Below are 16,774 nucleotides of genomic sequence, written 5' to 3'. Positions count from 1 at the left end.
CCCTGTGACTGTATTCTAACACCCCAAACACTCTCTCTGCCCTTCATCCCACCCTGGGCCCCAAAGTCTGCTCCAATGCAGAGCACCAGCCAGGCCCCTTGCAGGCCAGTTTCTGGTTATGCTTAGCCGTTACCCAACAGGAGGTACAGTCAGGAAACCAGAGAGACGCTAAGTTGCTTGTTTTCTCTGCTTTTTTTTCCTGCTGCCAGAGTACTTCTCTCCTGCATTTGGGAATGACAGCAGCATTCCCGAAAGGAACACTTGTCCCACAACTACAGCTCTGAACCACGATGTTCCAGAATCTTCCCTTGTTGCCCCAGAGTTTGAGGATAACAGCTTTCTGCTGATTCTGGCCTCAAGATACCGCACACCTCTTTTTAGAACTCTCCTCAGCTGCCTCTTTCACATTGGGCACAAGCTTCTGACTGGATCCTACCCAAGCCTGGGCCTACTGTAGAAGGAATCTCTTGCATCTGTATGGCATCACCTGTCAATAAAAAGCTAATGGCCTATAGCTAAGGCAGGAAATAGGAGGTGGGACATCCAGCAAGCAGAAAGGATTCTGGGATAGAGCAAAGCATGGGAGATTCTGCCAGCAAGATAAAAGGAGGACAGATGCATGGTACCCGAGCAAAAGTAACCAGCTTACTTGACAAAAAGTAGATTAGTATAATGGATTATTTTAAATTATGAGCCTAGCTATATGGCCTAGGCATACACAAATCTATCTTGAGTCTCATGAGTTCTGGGAGCTTGGGGTCAGGAGAAAAAAATAACCCAACAACTTATACTATCCAAAAAGTCAGAACAGTCAATACAGAGAGATACAGCAATTATAGAAAACATAGGCTATAGAACCTATAGATAAAGGTTCTTCCCCATTATATGGAGGTCTAGCCCAGGGTAAGGAAAACGCAGAATGAACCAGTGAGACAGAAGCTTTGGCATGGACAGAGCCAAGAGAGTGAAGCTGACATGTCAGCAAATATGTTGCATTTTATTAAGAGTGACTCTCACCCAGCTGGATGTTGACAGTGTACCCCTCTAACCCCAGCCCTCCAGAGGTGGAGGCAGGAAGAGGCAGGCTTTGTGCTTCATGGTAAGCAGAGTGAATTTGAGGCTAGCCTGGGCTACATAGCAAAACCTTAGCTGAAAATAGGGGAAGGAGAAAAGAAAAAAAAGAAACATCCCCCCCAAGAATTAAGAGATGAATTAATCACAGCTAAGATTAATCACATCTAAGATTAAGATGTGATTAATCTTAGGCAATTAAACACCTCAACACAGAGTGATCATTTGGCTCCAGACAAAACAAAGATTTAACCAACAAGGAAAGTCTAAGCAGTGAATCCAATGGTCAACATGATATTATAGGCAGTGAACATCAGCAAGGAATTGTTACTTGACCATATCAGGAAATCACTGCAGAGGGACTCCAGGGCTAAAATAAAGAAATGTGTATCTTCATCTTGCTTAGCAGGAAGGGATAAACAAAGATGAAGAGTAAATAAGAGTAATTTAGCATTCTGTTTAGGCAAATTCCTCAATTACAAAAAAAAAAAAAAAAAAAGCTCCTTAAGAGCTGAAGATAGCATGTTTCAATCACGTGTTGGGTGGAGTCTTTCAGAGAATGTTTATGGTACGGTCACATCCTGTTCTCTCGCTTCAACTGCTTCCAGTGTTTATTCTATTTGCCCTTCTGAATGAGAATTAAGCATCCTTCCTAGGGTCCGCCTTGTTATTTAGCTTCTTTAGGTTTGTGGATTGAATATGATTATGTGGTATCATATGGCCTAGGGTAGCCTGGTAAAGGGAGCAGGGGCTGTCTCCGACATGGACTCTGTTGCCTGCTCTTTGGTCACTTTCCTCTAGTCGGGGGAGCCATTGCAAGCAGGCCTAATGAGACGTGAAAGGCTGAGGTTAGATGGCAGGGGAAGAGGGCCCCCCTTTCTGAGAAATAAGGGAGGGGAATAGGAGGGTGGGACTGGGACAAGATGAGAGGGGGGCTATAATCGGGATGTAAAGTGAATAAATTATGAAAAATAAAGCTAAATCAAAAAAGAGTTGAAAATAGTCATTTCAGTGGAGCAGGGATCAAGTGGGTAGGGGTGAGGCAGAGCAGTACTGGACGGATCATTTTAAACCCTGTGCATAGAGTCTTGAGGCTTAAAATTCTTTAAAAATTCTATGTAGGGGCTAGAGATATGGCTCAGAGCACTGCTTGCTCTTCCAGAGGTCCTGAGTTCAATTCCCAGCAACCACAAGGTGGCTCACAACCATCTATAATGAGATCTAGTGCCCTCTTCTGGCATTCAGGCAGAGCATTGTATGCATAATAAAATAAAATAAAATAATTTTGAAAAAAGGATTTAGGGAGGCTGGGATTGGGAGGGGAGGAAGAAGGGAGCTACAGGGGGGATACAAAGTGAATAAACTGTAGTTAATTAAAAAAAAAGTTAAAAAAAAGTGTATGTGTGGGAGTGTTTTACCTACATTTATGTATGTGCGTCATATGTGTGCCTGAGCTCAGAAGCCAGAAGAGAACACTGGCTCCCTTGGAACTGGAGTTAACAGATGGTTGTGAGCTGTTGGCCCAGTGGTGTACACCTGTGATCCCAGCACTCTGGGAGGCAGAAGCAGGCAGATCTCTGTGAGTTCAAGGTCAGCCTGGCCTACAAAGTGAGTCTAGGCCAGACAAGTCTAAACAGAGAAACCTTGTCTCGAAAAACCAAATGAAACAGAACAAAACAAACAAACAAACAAACAAAAAACCCAAAACATATGTTTGTAAGTACTGGGAACTGAACCACAGCCTCTGGAAGAGCAGCCTGTTCTCTTACCTGCTCAGCTATCATTCCAGTCCTCTTGAATTTTTTTTAATACAAAATTCCAGTGAGGTCAAAGAACAATTTGAGAGAGTAAACTCTTTCCCTCCTCTCTATGTGGATTGAATTTAGGTGGTGAGGCAGGTAGGCACTTTCACTCACTGAACCATCTCCCTGGTCCTCTTGGGCTTTTTTTGGTTTTGGGGTTAAGATTTTCTTTTAACGGTTTTTGGAGACAGGGTTTCTCTTCGTAGCCCTCACTGTCCTGGACTCACTTTCTAGGCCTCAAACTCACAGAGATCTGCCTGCCTCTGCCTTCCCAGAGTACTGGGATTACGGGTGTGTGCCACCAAGCCCCGCTTTGGGTTTGGGTCTATTTGTTTTGAAATAGGATCTTAAGCAGCCCAGGTTGGCCTTGAATTTACTACGTTTCTGAGTATGTATGACCTTGAGCTCCCGATCCTCTGTTTCCACCTCCGAAATGCAGGGATTATGATGTGAGTCACCGAGCTGGCTTATTCTGCAGTGTGGGCCACCGAAGCCAGTGCTTTGGACACACAAAGCAAACACTCCACCAATTATGCTCCTCTCCCAGCTCCAAGTTCAGAAACATTTTACATGGAATTGCTAAGACATCCAAGCAGGCTTAAACAAACAGTGGTCTATTCTCACTGAACAGGAACCTCAGGAGCAGGGAAGTTGTTTGCAGAGTCGGCCCCCGGACAACCCAGCAGCAGCGGCGTGCAGTCATCCTGTGTCGTCTTGCTCATGTTCGGTGAGCCTCAAACAGTGCCCAGGTGAGCCGGACCAGCAGCGCCTGGACACTTGTCAGCAGTGGTCATCCTCTGTCCAGCTCCACCAGGCAGACCCTGGGCTCCATGAGACCTGTCTTAGAGAGAGAGAGGGAGCATTACAAAAAGATCAACTGGGCCAGCCACGTGGCTAAGCAGGCAGAGTATTTGCTGCCAAATGTGATGACCCAGGTTTGATCTTGTAAGACCTGGGGTCTCACAGCTCAGGAGTTCGAGATCGCACCCTTCCCAGAAACTCCCCCCAGACCAAGACTCGTTGCAAAAGCAAGAGGTTTATTAACCATTGCGCAATGGGGTCACCCCTGCCGGTCAGCAAAGAGTGGCACCGAGAGACAAAGGCCTTTAGGTTTTTAAAAGAAAAATTGCAGGAAATTTGAAGTTGCAGTTTTGGCAATTTAGGATTGGATGAGGAAGCTATAAAGTAAGATAATTGGTTAGTCTTAGGTGCTCAAGCTTGGCCAGTTCTGCCAAGTGTGGATGCAGCTGCAATTGAAGGTGGGGGTGGTTAGCTCATTCTTGAAGATTGGGGCTGTGAGCTTTTGGCTAGAGGTCAGGGGTTACTCAGAAGAAGGACTGAGGCCGCTGGGGTTGGTTGCTAAGAAACACTATCTCAAAGACAAGGGTCTGGTCCTTCTTTTTGCTGAGTGAAGGTCATTGCTTGCTCGATTTTTTTTATATCTTTCCTCACAGATAGGGTCACATTTTTTCATTCTCTGCAAAGGTACTAAGAGGCTTTAGCTTAACCTGAACCTAAAACTCAAAACTACAGGCTTTAGAAGACATACAGTTTACAAAGTTAGTCTAACCCTTTCAATCCCTGGGACCCACAATGGTGGAGGAAGAGAATTGACCCTTGAAAGCTGTTCTCTGATCTCCACATGCACATTTTGGCACCCAGTACACACGCGTGCACACGCACGAACACACACACACATACACACACACACATACACACTGTATATATACACACAATATAATAAACAAATAGACTTTTTAAAAAAAAGGAAGATTTCCGCATTCATGTGCTCCCCCACACTGTACACACACAATAATAAATAAATAAAGTTTAAAAAGAAAAAGGAAGGTTCTTCACCTGACTAAATCTGTTCACTAGTAATGATGTTTGGGCTGTTTCCCACTGATTCTTGAGCTCAGCCCTTTCTTTAGGTACCATATTCCTGAAATAGTCAGCTGAGTGGACCCGAAGAACTCCCTTCACTGAGGTCTGAAATTAAGTTGGGAACTTTCCTTGACTTGCTGGTTGGGGAACTTGCCCAAACATATTTCACAACTGGTTCCTGAACAGGAAGTGGGCCAGATTTGCAAATCACCATGCAAGTCACCTGCAGAGTCCTGCTGCGGGTCCTGTTTCTGCCCAGGAAATAGACGTGTCACCCATCAGCACCAACCCCTTTCTTTAGTTCTCAAAGTCTGAGAGAGCGTACCTTCCTTGCTACTTCTGAGCCTGCTGGGGGCTCACACAGTCCTGGAGTGACATTCGGGAGTGACATGTGGCTGTCACATTAACACACGGACCTCTGCAACCTTCACTGATCTCCAGAAAGCCACGGCAGGTCAGATGTGATTTCTGTGACTTCGGTGTTGATTCCCTAGTTGCTTGGTGATCCTGCTAACCCCGGCTGAAGGCTCTCCCTGGAAAACATGTGGCTTCTTCTTATTTCTTCATTAGTTGTTTATTTATTTTAGACAAAATTTCTAACCCAACTGTCCTCAAAATACCTACATAGCAGGGGATAAACTTGAACTTCAGATCCTCCTGCCTCTACCATCTCCTGAGTGCTGAGACCACAGGTGTGTACCACCACATCTGGGCCAAAAAAAGTGCATTTGAAAGTGTAGCCTAGGGCTAGCAAGATAACTCATCAAATAAAGGTGTTAGACAGCAAGGCCAACAAATGAAATTCAGTCCCTGGAACTCACATGATGAAAAGAACTGACTTCCACAAGTTGTCCCATGACCTCCACACACATTACTGTGTGGCATGGACACACACAAACACACACACATAAATGCTATGAAACTATTTAAAGTATACACTCCTTATTAAATATTTTAGATGCAGGATGTAAAATATCTTGTATCTGCTTCATTATACATTGTGATTCTGCTTTATCAAAGCTGAGCTTGGTACCATGAGCTTGTAGTGCCAGATTTGTGGAAGGCTGAGGCAGGAGGATTGCTTGATCCCAGGAGTTGGAGACCAGCCTGGGCAACATAGACTACAACCCAAAAGACAAATCAACAAGCCTGGGACCTGATGGTTGGGGAATTATCAGCCTATTCAGATTGCAGCTGATTTTAAAATGAAAGCTTCACCATCAGGAAAGTGTGTTTTGGAGAGAAAGCTGAGGCATAGGACAGGGGATCTGTTGCTAATACGATCAAAAGGCCAGAGCATTCTCTGAGAGAAAATGCTTTTGAGATTAAGTGTGTGACACATATATCCCTCAATTACCTCAGCGGAAGCCAAAAATAAAAACGAATTGTCGACTGGACCCATGTGTTGGCTTGAGCCTGTTTTCGGTTTGTAGCAAGTACTCAAATGCTTTCACTCTTTTAACTATACTCTCACTTAAAAACAGGCAGGCTATCTAAGTTAAGAACAGTGGGACACGCCTGCGATCCCAGCATTCGGGAGGCTGAGGCAGGAGGATCACAGGTTCAAGGCTTCCCAGGACTACGTAATCTTGGACTACACAGGGAGACTCTCAAAATCTAAAAAAAAAGAAGAGGAGATGAGAAGAGGGGAATGACAGGGAGGCCTAACTTTGCTGATTTTGAAGACTGTAGAAGAGCACCTTGAACAAAGGAACAGAGGAAGCTTCCAGAAACTAGAAAAGATGGGATTGGACTTATTTCTACAGCCTTGAGAGAGAATCATGTCCTCTTAGAACTGTAGCCAGAGGATCTTATGCCCTTTCCTAGCTCTGAGTGCACTTCATTTACACACACACACACACACACACACACACACACATATTTTATGTCTTTAAAATAAACAAACATCACCAAAGAGAACTCATCCCCTGGCCCACTTGCCGTACAGGACTGAGCAGCTGAGACTCCTGTGCAGCAGGAAAGAGGAAATTAGGCGGTTACCTACTGTCTTCTGAACACATGTCCTGCTTCCTGCCTTTGCTTACAAAGCGCCTTCTGCCTAAAGTAAACATCTAATGCTCTCGGGGTGCCATGTTCAGCATGCCTTGGATGTATAAAGAGCATGCACATGCTCTCCACATTACAGATGAGGTCAGTGAGGATCAATGAGGTGAAGTGACTTGTCTAAGGTCACTTGGCCAACAAATGGTAGGATGAGGATCTAATTATATCTGAATCTTGGAGCTGGAGAGATGGCTCAGAGGTTAACAACACTAGCTGTTCTTTCAAGGGTTCTGAGTTCAATTCCCAGCAACCACATGGTGGTACATAACCATCCATAATGAGATCAGGCACACATGCAGGCAGAATGCTGTGTAAATAATAAAAAAAAAATCTAAAAAAAATTATATCTGAATCTTTTCTGGGGGAGAAATATCTCCAGTTATGTGATATGTTATGTGTGTAAGAGGGTGGGTGTGTTGTGCAGAGGCCAGAAGTGGCTTCAGGTACCCTGGAGCTGGAGTTACAGGAACTTGCCTGCTGCCTTCTGTGAAAACAGCAAGCTCTTGTAGTCCTGCCACTCTCCTTTAATCCCAGCACTCAGGAGGCAGCGGCGGAGGCAGGCAGATCTGTGAGTTCATAGAAAGCCTGGTCTAACCACTCCAGGACAGCCAGGGCCACACAGAGAAACCCTGGGGGTGTGAGGAGCAAACCCTCTTAGCCTCAGTCATTGCTCAGCCCTCCCCACTTCTAATTCTCAAAAGCTGTCATCTTTTTCCCCCATCTGAGTTTTTTTTTGTTTGTTTGTTTTGTTGTTGTTGTTTGGTTTCATTTTTCTGAGACAGGGTTTCTCTGTGTAGCCCTGGAACTCACTCTGTAGACCAGCATGGCCTCGAACTCACAAAGATCTGCCTGCCTCTGCCTCCCTGAGTGCTGGGACTGGGGTTAGATTAAAGGCGTGCACCCACCACCACAGCCTCTGCCCAGCCAGGCTTCCTTTTCAAAGATAGGCTATTTATTTGTGTGCCACACCTCAGAGAGCAGCTTATGGGAATTGGTTCTCTTTTTGCCGTCTGGGTCCTGGAACTGGAACGCAGGTCCTCAGTCTTGGTAACAGGGGCTTTATCAGCTGAGGCGGCTCACCAGTCCCTCTTCAATTGTGTTCTCACAGCGTTTGGCTGGTTCCCTTAGAGCACCAAAGAAATAGGCTTTTCTACACAGCTTAGACACCAGCATGACGTGCTGTGAATGGTGACCACGAGGTGGTGCCAGAGCACCAGCCAGCCTGATATGCCAGCCTACTGGAGGTACCCTGGCTCTCTTCCTAAAGGTCCCAGCAATATCCAGTTAGAGTTTAGGGATACGAAACACTCCTAGAGTTTCCTGGGCCTCCCATCAAACGTAAGATTCCAAGGAGTCTAGGGAGGATGCTTAACTCTCATTCAGAAGAGGAAACAGGGTAGACACCGGATAGAGGTGGAAGAGAGGGAACAGGACAGGAGCCTACCACAGATGTCCTCTGAAAGACTCCACCCAGCAGGGGATCAAAGCAGGTGCTGAGACTCACAGCCAAACTTTGGGCAGAGCACAGGGAAAAAGAGGGGGATAGAAGGATCCAGAGGGGACAGGAGCCCCACAAGGAGACCAACAGAGCCAACCAATCTAGGCCCAAGGGAGCCTGAGGAGACTGATGCACCAACCAAGGACCATGCATGGAGAGGACCTAGATCCCCTGCTGAGATGTAGCCCATAGGCAGCTTAGTCTCCACGTGGGTGGCCTAAGAAGGGGAGCAGGGGCAGTCTATGACATGAACTCTTTTATCACTTCCCTCCTTGCCAGTCCACAAAAGAAGAGGATGCAGGCAGCCCTGATGAGACTTGATAGGCTAGGGTCAGATGCTAGGGAAGGAGGGCTTCCCCTTTCAGTGGCCTAGGGGAAGGGGATTTGGGAGGAAGAGGTGGGAGGCTAGGCCCAGGTGGAAATGAGGGAGGGGACTACAATCAGGATAGAAAGTGAATAAATTATTAAAAAATAAAAGAAAAAACATGGAGTGGACAGCCTTGTCTTATTCTGGGTATCGGTGAACTGCCGTTGAGTTTCTCTCCATTGTGGACATGATGAAATTGGCATTTGGAAATTGTAGTTTGGCTACTTGTATTAAGAGTTCCTTAAGAAATTCCCTGGTTGGTAAGTCAAATGAATATAAATCCATCTTCCCGTGTCGATATTTAAGGTTCTTGAATGTGTCCAAAGAACTCCTGCCCGGGAAGCCCACTAAAAGACCCAAGTGCAGGATCTGGGGTGTGATTCCTGAGTGTCATATTAGCTTATCCCAGAACAGTCCTTAGTTTTCCACCACGTTAATTTGGGTTCATGTGGTAAAATAAACTCCAAGGAGTCTTCTCTGAAAGTTGAGGACCAGCTAATTACAAACTTGTGACAATCTTGCGGCCCCTCTGCCCTCTCTCATCCATTTCTGTACATAGCCCATAACATGTACATGCCCTGGCCTCAGAGGGAAAGGCAGTACGCGCAGGACCCTGGGACCCAGGAAACAGTGATCAGGAAATAACGGTAATCATGCAGATGTGTGGTCTTGGGAAAGTCCCTTTCACTAAACCTGTTTTATTTGGTATTAAACAGATGTAAATCACCAGGCGTGGTGGCACACGCCTTTGATCCCAGCACTCAGGGAGGCAGAGGCAGGTGGATCGCTGTGAGTTCGAGGCCAGCCTGATCTACAAAGTGCATCCAGGATAGTCAAGGCTACACAGAGAAACCCTATCTTGACAATGAAAAACAAGCAAAAGACATAAATCAGGTCTGGAGAGAATGCTCAATGGTTAGAGCACCTGCTGCTCTTGCAGAGGAGCCTGGTTCGGTTTCAAGCGCCCACATAATAGCTTACAACCATCCAAAACTCCAGGTCCAGGGGACCCGACACCCTCTTCTGACCTCTGTGTGCACCAAGACAGGCACATTCATCCCTGCAAACCAAACACTCATACACGCAAAACAAATGAATCTAGCTGGGCGATGGTGGCACATATCTTTAATCCCAGCACTTGGGAGGCAGAGGCAGGCCTCTGTGACTATGAGACCAGCCTGGTCCACAGAGTGAGTTCTAAGACAGACAGACAGGGCCACACAGAGAAACCCTGTCTCGAAATAACAATAACAGTAGTAATTAGTAGTAGCAGTGATTTGAAAGAACAAATAAATCTAAAAAAGCAAAAAAACAAAAACAAAAAAACAGACATAACCAGGGGACCTACCTCATGAGGAGTAACAAGATTCAGGCTGGATATTTAGGGAGTGATGCCCCTAAAAGGAACAATCACCATGGCCAAGGCAGGGACTCTGCTCCATAGTTCTCCTGAGCAGACCAAAGTATGGGAGAAAAGATGTAAGAGTCTCAGATTTGTGTATTCTTTACAATGTAAAGTCAAGACTTCCTAAAGAGGGGCCAGGGAGTTCTAGCACACATGCTAACTGCTTACCCAACATGACCAAACAGAAGGTCTGATCTCCTCAGCACGGTTTAAGCCATGCAGTCCCGGTGTTTGGGAAGTGGAGACCAGAAGGTAAGGAAGGCAAGGCCAGCCTCAGCTACTTGGTGAGTTTGAGGGCAGCCTGTGGTACAGGAGACCTGTATCTGAAAGAAAGAAAGAAAGAAAGAAAGACACATACATAACAATTGACACCCAAGAAAATGCACACACATACATCCACATGCACACATAAGGGAAATAAATAAACATATTAGAAAATAAAAAAAAAAAGAATTTCAGATGAAATGTGTTAGCTTTCACCAGGAAGTCACGGGGAAGGTAGCATGAATCCACAGCACAGTAATAAACAACCTATCACCACTGTAAGCAAAAAGCGTGCATTTCCAGAAGGAAGGATGGGAAGGAGGAGGGAAGCTTTGAAGTGAAGGAAGGCCTGCTGAGATGGAGGCTACGAAGACAGCCTCCAGCAAAGTGTTCCTAGGGGGTCAGTTGTTGGTATGTGAAAATGATGCCACACGTATACAGCAGATATAATATGAAAGAGTTTGTTGGATGGAGATGGGGAGAGAAAAGGAAGGAGAGAAAGAGAGATGGTGGGGGAAGGGAAGAGGAGCCCCAACAGAGAAAAGGGGCGGGGGAGCAGGAATGAGGGAGAGAGCAAGAGTAAGAGTAAGAGAGTGAGGTAAAAAGAAGGAGCCCTTTTTATCCCAGGCCCCCCTGGGTGGCGGCCAATGATAACATCACAGGTGCCTAAGCAACCCGGCAGTGGGCTAAGGCATTGACTCGAGAGCTAACATTCCTCCCTTTTTCTATAATTAAGAAAAAAAAAGGGGGGAGCTAGGGAGGGGTGGTGAGGTGGGAGTGAGGACATTGGACTGCTTTTCAGGTAAGGCAAGTTAAAGCATATAAATGCTTGGCTGCATGCAACGAGGTGAGAGAAAGAGAGAGAGAGAGAGAGAAAGTAAGAGCGCCAACATGTCCAGATTGCATGGTAAGGAGAGGAAGCTCCTTCCCTGAGAAGTTCAGGATAGAGGGTGGAGTTGCCAGCCACGCTCAGCAGCAGATAGGGACTGGGGAATGCTGGGAGAACCTGGAGCTGTTGGTCCAGGGCCTGAAGCACACCATTCCAGCTTTTTGTTGATAGTAAGAGGGTAACTGTCAAATAAATCAGTCATCTTTAGCTACTTCCTGCTGACGCTAGGGCGGCAATAGGGAGGTCAAAAGGCTGAAATGTTGGCCAAGTCCAAGAAAAACTGGCTGTTTTGATCCTGTCCAGGGTCTGTGAGAACATCCGTGGCTGGGAGTGAAAGTGCAGGTCCAGCTTGAAGCAGTCTGCCAGGTCAGAACACCTGTGTGTCTTGGTTGTAGAAAACACCTGGGTCTGGCAGGATACTGGAACACTGGGACCAACACTGCGCAGACTTCACTCCCCAGTGGAGGAAACAGTATAAGAGGAAATAGTCTAGAATTCCAGAGCTCAAAGCCGGGGATATGTCTCGGATGGTAGATGCTTGCCTAGCGTGCGCAAAGCCTGGGCTTCAATGCCCAACATCACATACTCACCTTATTGCACACAGCACACCGCTAGTCTCAGTACCAGGGATGTGAGGGTAAGAGGATCAGAAGTTTTAGGTTATCTTTGAGTATATTGTAAGTCTGAGGCCAACCTGGGACACACGAAAATGTCTTAAAAAAAAAAAAAAGCCAGAGTTTAGAAGCCATAAGGCTGCAGACAAACACAAAATAAACAATGGTTGAACTGAAATGTGAAAGCTGGAGCTGTGTGGCTGGAGGGACAGCCCTGATGTTAAAAGCGCTTGTTGCTCTTGCAGAGGACTGGAGTTTGGTTCCCAAGCACCCTTGTGAGGCAGCTTCAGCTCCAGGGGATCCAGTGTGCTCTTCTGGCCTCACTAGGCCTGCACATGCCTGTACCATGTGTGTCTGCCTCCCACGTAACATTAAAAAAATCATTTCTTAAAGACTAGACTTGGTGTGTCAGTGAACTCCAATTCAGAAAATTAAAAATATTATGATTCCTACGGAAATAAGCAATTTGTTTATATTTCTCAAGGGAAAAAAATCAATGGACTATTTAAAGTAAAATATAAACCACATATGTTTAAAATGAATCCAGATATCAGATACACTTAAAAAAAAAACAAAAAGTGTGATGAATGCCTGTTGAGTGTGGTCGCACAAGCCTGTAATTTCAGCACTCTGGAGGTAGAGGTGGGAGGCGCAGAAGTTCAAGATCATTCTCTGCTCCAATGTAGGCCCTGTGAGATCCTGTCTCAAAGAAAAGGAAACAAAAGGAAAGGAAAAGTAAGGAGACTAGCCAGGCAGTGGTGGCACACACCTTTAATCCTAGCATCCAGGAGGCAGAGGCAGGCAGATTTTTTAGTTTGAGGCCAGTCTTGTCTGCAGAATGAGTTCCAGGACAGCACTGACTACACAGAGGAACCCTGTCTGGAGGAACAGGAAAGAAAGAAGGAAGGAAAGAAAGAAAGAAAGAAAGAAAGAAAGAAAGAAAGAAAGAAAGAAAGAAAGAAAGGAAGGAAGAAAGGCGACTAGAGAGATGGCTCAGCAGTTAACTCTTTGACAAGACCTGAGTTTCTGGGTTTCTAGCACCCAAATGTTAGCTCAAGCCATCTACTTTAGAGGCTTAGCCCATTGTCATAGCACAGCAGCATGCAGGCAGACACAGTGCTGGAGAAGTGGCTGAGAGTTGTACATCTGAATCTATAGGCATGAGGAAGAGAAAAAGCCACTAGGCCTGGCTTGTGCCTTAGAATCCTCAAGGCTCATCCCTAGTGACACAGTTTCTCTAACAAGACCACACCTACTCCAACAAGGCCACACCTCCTAATCCCTTCCAAGTAGTGCCACTCTCTGATGACTTTGCATTCAAACATATGAGCCCATGGGGGATGTTCTTATTCAAACCACCACAGGTACACACATACACAAAGCAAAACCGACAAAGGATGCTCACTTCAACAGTACCTCTGCCACAACTAGAGCGGTGCAGAGATTACACCATGCCTGTGGAAGGATGTCATGTATCAACTATGTATCAATTAATGTTTATGTATCAATTAATGTTTTCTTTATGTATCAATTAATGTTTTGTTTGTTTGTCTGTTTCTTTTTGGCTTTTCAAGATAGGGTTTCTCTGTGTAGCCTTGGCTGTCCCTTGAATTCACAGAGATCCATCTGCCTCTGCTTTCCTGAGTGCTGGGATTGAAGGCGTGTGCTACTACCACCTAGCTCAATTAATGTTTTTTCTTTAATTTTTAAAACTTGACAAAATGTGAAGAACTCTGCAATCGGTGCTGGAGACTTTTAAGAACCCTCTTTAAATAACTAATGAAATTTATAAATCACTTGAGAGGCTGAGGCAGAGGGTTTGAAAAATGAGTACCAGTCTAGGCAGCATAGGGAAATGCTGTCTCAAAAAAAAAAAAAAAAAAAAAAATCTAGGCCATCAAGATGGATCAGCAGATAAAGTCACCAGTTCAGTCTCCAGGATCCACATTTCTAAAAGTGAGAACCAATTTCTAAGTGTCCTCTGTCCACCAAAGGCATGCCATATAAACCATGCATGTATGCATGTATGTGTCACACACATACACACACACACACACACACACAAATTCTTAATTTGTGGACAGAGACTAGGAATGTAGTTCAGATATAGAACACCTATGCTGTGGGGCCCTGGGTTTGATCCAGCATCACCAGCACCAAAATTATCACCACCACCACCACCATCATCATCACCATCATCACCATTATCATCACCACCACCACCATCATCACCACCACCACTGTCATCATCACCATCACCACCATCATCACCATCACCACCACCACCACCACCACCACCATCATCATCATCATCATCATCACCATCACCATCACCACCATCTTATCATCTACGGATAACTGTGTCTTGGGAGGATCAGAGTTGTGTGCTGGCTAGTTTTATGTCAACTCCACACAAGCTAAAGCTTTTTTGAAAGGAGGGAACCTCAACTGAGACAATGCCTCCATAAGATCCAGCTGAAAGGCATCTTCTTAATTAGTGATTAATCGGGGAGAGCCAAGCCCACTGTGGGTGGTGCCATCCCTGGTCTGGTGGTCCTGGGTTCTACAAGAAAGCAGTCTGTGGGAGTCAGTAAGCAGCAGCCCCCATGTCTCTGCAGTAGCTCCTGCCTCCGGGTTCCTGCCCTGTTTGAGTCCCTGTCTTGACTTCCTTTGATGATATGGTAAAATGGAAGTGTAAGCTGCATAAACCCTTTCCTCCCCAGTTGTGTTTTGGTCATGGTCACAGCAGTTGAAACCCTAAGAAAAATTGTAAATCGAATCCATCTCTGTTCAAATATGAAATATCCCTATAGCTACAACTTAATCTTGAAGCAAAGAAATTCTTTGTTAAATCCGATGAAATGCAAAAGGGATACCTGTCTTTCTTCTCTTTTCTTTCTGGACCTCAGCGAAGACACTTCCATGCTCTGTGGATTTGCTGCATCAAATTTACTGTATCACTCACTCCCCTCTTGGTGAGAACCCGACTCACCCCTTGGGCTCTCACTTCCAGGCTTATTTTTGAAGGGAAATTCCTATGGTGAGCAGAGCATAAGAAAGAATTCCAGTTTGGGCTTTTATATCCTCAGATGATAATAAGTATCTTCCTTCTCCCTTTCCTCCTCTTTTTTTTTTTCTTCCCCCACTTTGAAATAGGGTCTTCTATGTTGCCCTGGCTGGCCTGAAACTCAACTCACTATATATAGATCAGGCTAGCCTTCAACTCACAGGAATTTACCTGCCTCTGCCTGGAGAGTGCTGTGATGAAAAGTGTGAGCAATCATGTCTCAACTTTTTTTTGGGGGGGGGTATCACAGTTAGGCTCTGACATTTCCTAGAATGACCTTAAACTTGTTGCATAGCCAAGACTGGCCTTGAACTACTGATTCATTTTTTTTATTACATTTTATTTATTTTGTGTGACATAATTTAAATTATTTACATTTAAATAATTATTTAAATATGTGCATGTATGTATATATCTATGCAGATATGTCTCTGCATTAGTTGTATGCCTGGTGCTCTTAGAGGTCAGAAGAGGACATCAGACCCCTGGAACTAGAGTTAGAAGTGGTTATGGGCTGATACATGGGTGCTGGGAATTGAACCGGGGTCCTCTGCAAGAGCAGCTGGTATGCTTAACTACTGAGCCATCTCTCCAGCTTCATGGCATACTTTAAAAAAAATGTTGATGGTTATTTTTACATTTTTTTAATTCATTTTGTATGTGTGTGTGTGTTTATGTGTCCACTGTGCGTGAGCTGGTGCCCACGGAAACCAGAAGAGAGCATCCAACTGTATGGAACAGCAAGTATACAGGTGATTGTGACCACCTGGTGTGGCTGCTGGGGTTTCAAAGCCCAGACTTCTATAAGAGGGCAGCCAGGCGCAGTGGTGCACGCCTGGGATCCCAGCACCCGGGGAGGCAGAGGCAGGCAGATCGCTGTGAATTTGAGGCCTCCTGGTCTACAGAGTGAGTCCGGGACAGCCAAGGCTACACAGAGAAACCCTGTCTCCACACCCTCCCCCACACCAAACACACAGAAAGAGCAGCAAGTGCTCTTAACTGTGGAGGAGCCGTCTTTCCAGCCCCCTTCCTTGGCCAGTTCACTTGATTTGTTTGTGGTCAGCTTCCCATGCTGGATGCCAGCTGGAACAAAGAGTAGAGGACGGTGAGGATCCAGATCTATCAAGCACCACTGTGTTGATGCAACATTAAGCATTCGCCTACCATCATCTCCTTCAGTCGTTACATAAATTCTTTTTAAAATTTATTTATTTATTATAAATTACAGTTTATTCACTTAGTATCTCAGTTGTAGCCCCCTCCCTCATCCCTTTCCAGTCCCACCCTCCCTCCCTTATTTTCTCCTGTGCTCCTCCCCAAGTCCACTGATAGGGGAGGTCCCTATCAGGTCTCATCAGGACTGGCTTCATTGTCCTCCTCTGTGGCCTGGTAAGTCTGCTCCCCCCTCAGGGAGAGGTGATCAAAGAGCCAGCTACTGAGTTCATGTCAGAGACAGTCCCTGTTCCCATTTCTAGGGAACCCACTTAGACACTGAGCTGCCATGGGCTACATCTGTGCAGGGGTTCTAGGTTATCTCCATGCATGGTCCTTGGTTGGAGTGTCAGTCTCAGAAAAGACCCCTGTGCCCAGATTTTTTTTTTTTTTTTTTGGATCTGTTGCTCTCCTTGTGGAGCCCCTGTTCTCTCCAGGTCTTCCTATCTCTCCCTTCTTTCATAAGATTCCCTGTACTCACAGCCCAAAGTTTGGCTGTGAGTCTCAGCATCTGCTTTGATACCTTGCTGGGTGGAGTCTTTCAACGGCCCTCTGTGGTAGGTTCCTGTCCTGTTGCCCGTTTTTTCCCTCTTCTGATGTCTGTCCCATTTGCCTTTCTGAGTGAGGATTGATCATC

This window comes from Meriones unguiculatus, chromosome 3 (assembly GCF_030254825.1).
Source record: "Meriones unguiculatus strain TT.TT164.6M chromosome 3, Bangor_MerUng_6.1, whole genome shotgun sequence".
Classification (NCBI taxonomy): domain Eukaryota; kingdom Metazoa; phylum Chordata; class Mammalia; order Rodentia; family Muridae; genus Meriones; species Meriones unguiculatus.
The sequence above is the reverse complement of the archived record's forward strand: the minus strand, read 5'-3'. Positions refer to the sequence as shown.